Source organism: Pseudochaenichthys georgianus, chromosome 10, assembly GCF_902827115.2.
Source record: "Pseudochaenichthys georgianus chromosome 10, fPseGeo1.2, whole genome shotgun sequence".
Lineage (NCBI taxonomy): Eukaryota > Metazoa > Chordata > Actinopteri > Perciformes > Channichthyidae > Pseudochaenichthys > Pseudochaenichthys georgianus.
The window spans coordinates 40797263-40801768 of record NC_047512.1 but is presented as its reverse complement, the minus strand read 5'-3'; positions in this window follow the sequence as shown (position 1 = coordinate 40801768).

Here is a 4506-nt window from a genome sequence, read left to right as displayed (position 1 = left end):
AGGGTGGGGTTAGATCGGGACTCCCGAACACTTGATTCATGGGGGCGTGATTTGGCAGAACGTAGTCAGTGAACCCCGTGACCGTCCTGTGTGTGAGTGCGCGTGCATGATAAAGATGGCAAGTGTATAATGGTATAATGGTCATTCAGTGCGTGTCAGTGTGTATGAAGCAGTGGCGGTTCTAGACCAATTTGACTGGGGGGGGCAGACTGGGGCCAGTTAAATGCAGAACGAAAAAGACAAAAACAGTATGACGTAATTGCGCATAAGAAAACAATGCCATACAGTTATTGGTATTTGTTTCATTACACATTATATATGCTTACCTTTAACCTTTGTGTGCTGTTTGGGTCTGTGGGACCCGTTTTCAGTGTTTACTAAAAGACAATGTATGCAATTTAATTTTTTAACCTGCTTTCTTTGGGGGTGGACCTCACCTCTTCTAGGGGGGTCCGGGGGCATGCACCCCGGGAAGATTTTTTTAAATGTTGAATTTAAATGCATCAATCTGGTGCACTTTGATCACAAAATGAATGTATGGATACAGCTCTCAACACTCATATGAAAGGAGCTGTATACTTTTCAATAATCCAAATATCTTTAGAATATGATCACAACCAATAACAAATCATTTAAACTAGTTTATCTTATCTTATGTTACCTATGTTTTTTCGGAATGATTTCTTACTTTATTTTTACAACTATATTAAATAGATAAAGGTGTGTTCTCTCTCTCTCTCTCTCTCTCTCTCTCTCTGTGTGTCTCTGTGTCTCGCCCCCTCCGTGGCGATGACGGCTTGCGTTAAAAAAATAAAATAAACATATTGTAAAGTGGGGGCTATTGAGGGCTTGCGAGATACCGGTAGCTCGCAATCGACGTGTTGGAGACCCCTGCTCTAATGGGTCCGACTAGAATGACAAATATCGTTAGTTATGCCTATTCCGTCAGCCAAGAAATTGTTTAATCATAAACTTTTTAGTTTTTAGTTTTTTCATTTTCAGGGGGGCCACAGGGGGATCCAAAGTCAGTGTTAGGGGGCACTGGCTGGTGGAAGTGTGAATATCCCCCCCCGGAATGACCTCACTTCCAGCTTCTATAGCAATATTTCTGCTGACCCGTATACTACACATCCATAATTTAGTTCTGATCTTATCAAAGATGTATAAATATTCCTCAGCATACTCCTACTTGCTCCCCATTTAGACATGTAATTTTATTTAGAACCACCTTAAATGTCTATATTTTATTCATATGTACACTCCAGGTTAATTTGTGTTTCTCTCTACATATTTATGCCATTTTCTCTTATCTTCTGCCTAGTTAATAGCACTACCTTTGTCTTCCCACTGCCCACCTAAATCCCCACGAGTATTTTTGAACCACCCTAATTGCTTCTTTTATCTTCCATTAAATCAGTGACATTTTCCATGGTGATCATGGGCCAATAATGCTCTGACATTACATGTCACTTGTTAGACGCTTTTATCCAAAGCGACTTACATACATTCAGTACTGTGGGCAATACCCACAGGAGCAATTTGGGGTGAAGTATTTTGCCCAGTGACACAACTACATGCTGACTGCAGTGGGACTACCCCCTGATTCAAAGTTCAGTGCACTACCCACTGAGCCACAGCCTCTTCCAACAGTATAGCTGACATTTGTTACAGATTAGATCTGTAAGCATAATTGAAAATATGATAAGCCTGAACCGCCCAGAGGAGTTCTACCTGATAACGAGACACTCCTGCTGTTCCTAACGCGAATGGTGCCCTCTGTTTTTAGTACAGGAAGTACTAGCATAGGCATACTGAATCTTAATTTGATACACATTTTCCCTCAATATTGTCTGTGAAAAAAGATTGTACAAGCGAGACAGCAGAATTGATTCTAGAGCTTTAAGCAACTGTTAAATGATATAAATACTTTAATGTGGATACAATACATTCTGTTCACTGTTCTCTGTTTGTCCTGGTTGTACAGTGTTTACTCTAATATCACAATTAAATACAAAGTTGAATATCTATAAGGCAAGGCAAGGTAAGTTTATTTATATAGCACTTTTCAACACAAGGCAATTCAAAGTGCTTTACAAAAAATGAAAGACATTAAGCATTAAAAGAAAAGCTAATAAAATAAACATTAAAAGGAAAAATACATGGATAAAAGTTACAGTGCAGTTTAAGATATGAATAGTTCAATTAAAAGCAGCGACAAAAAGAAAAGTCTTCAGCCTGGATTTAGATTTTTTAGTGAGACCTGTGAAGACACCATTGCAGTAGTCGAGTCTACTGAAGATAAAGGCATGGACACGTTTTTCCAAATCCTGCTGTGACATTAGTCTTTTAATCCTAGATATATTCTTTAGGTGATAGTAGGCTGATTTAGTAACTGTTTTAATGTGACTGTTGAAACTCAGGTCAGAGTCCATGACTACACCTAGATTTCTGTTGGTTTGAACATTGCAGACTGAAGCTCAGCGCTAACTTTTATACGTTCTGACTTGGCTCCAAAAACCATTACCTCAGTTTTATCTTTGTTTAATTGGAGAAAGTTCTGACACATCCAGTCATTGATTGTTCAATGCACTTACTCAGTGTTTGAATTGGTCTCCTGGTGAAATTGTTACGTACATTTGTGTGTCATCTGCATAGCTATGGTAACTTATTTTGTTGTTCTTCATTATCTGAGCCAGTGGTAGCATGTTGACGTTAAAGAGAAGAGGCCCCAAGATGGAGCCTGAGGTACCCCACATGTCATATTTGTCAACTCAGATGTGTATTTACCTATAGAAACAAAGTTGTTTCTGTCCTTTAAGTAGGATTCAAACCAATTTAGAACTGTTTCCTACAGAACATAATTATAGCATAACTGACATATTATAGTAACAGCTACAGGAACAACCCCCCAGAACTACAGTTACTGTAATAATGTAAACAAAATTGCAACTAGTGCCTTTATTACAGTGATAGATATGAAACTGGGAGACAGGGGGGATGGCATACGGCAAATTGTCCCGAGACGGATTTGAATCCGGGAGAGAAACCCCAGTATATGGGCCGCCAGTTCTACCAACTGAGCTACAGTATACGGCGGGCCTAATGTTATATTTTTATGGATATTGTCATTTTTGTTAGGGAAGGAAATGCCTTAAGGACATTGCAGTGTCTACATTGTCCAATGGCTGTTGTTAGAGGAAAATTAAAAGCTGTTACGTGGTTGTTTTATTTGAGAATGTGTGCAAAGCCAATGCAGTGACACTCAATATTCCAAAATGAACTGTACAAATTATTTGCACGCTGATAAGTGTTAACTCATCATTTATCTCCGATGTGCCCTCTGAGGGGTACTGCGGATATTGCACAGGTATTGTGAGGCTTATATAGCGTGTTAAAAAAAGAAACACACAGTGGTTTAACCAAACATTGTTATTTTATTATCTTAAAAAGTAACACAATCCCAATAGGGTATCACATACACTACAACAACGGTAACACCAGAACTACACATCAAAGGGACTTTCGGATAATATAGACATTTTAAAAAAAATCCCCTTTTTATTGTTTAAATTATTTGACTAGGCATGACAGATAAACATCATTTACAGGTATGACATACCGTCACCATTAGAAACAATGTTATTGTTGAACCGCCATTTTCATAAACCACCGCCGATGTTAAGGGAAGACATTTTATGGACTGTCAGTGTAGAAAAGGGATGGGGGGGTTACAGGACTGTGTGGTTGATGGGGGGCCACTGGACCAGACAGTAGCAGGAGGACGTCGGGAGGGGCAGTGCACTCGTCAGACAGAAATGAAGGTAATCCATGATCCCCACCAGGCAGGGGACTATAGCCCTGTTCTCCTAGTGGAACCGGGACAAGAACCCAGTGTGGCTGTGGAACCGGAGCTGAACTCCTGAGCTGGGGCGTATACACATTATACTCCACTGGAGTGGTTCACCAATGATTAGTGGTACATTAGGGTTTGGAAATAGAGTATTTGTGGGTAGGGGGCTCCTCTCAATGGAAAAAGTGGAACAGAGACTCCACCATGACTAACAGAACGACTTTCTGAAGTCACACAATAGATAGAGTAGGGGATAAGATGGTATCATTGTGATTGGACCTGTTCTACCTTTAATCAGCATTAGAAGCCTGTTGACATTGTAGGCCGTTGGCTATAATGCCAGAACAGAGAGCTGAGGCATACTGACACCTGGGTGTTTTGGTCGCCAATTGGATTTTAGTACCTAGCACCCCGAGGGTGTACAAACCATGAACAGCTATGGAGCAGACTGTAAATATCTTTCAAATGTAGAACAGAGGTTAGAAAATTGATAGAACTGTGATCATATTTCAAGAACAGAAACATCAGTCCTTTGGGAAAGTCAGTAAACTTCAATGTAGGTGTTTGTTGATCAGGAAACAGTAAACCTTTAAGATGGTACTCAGAACTCCCAGTGTGGAAATTGAGATCACTAAAAGGGGGGGGGGCATACTAAA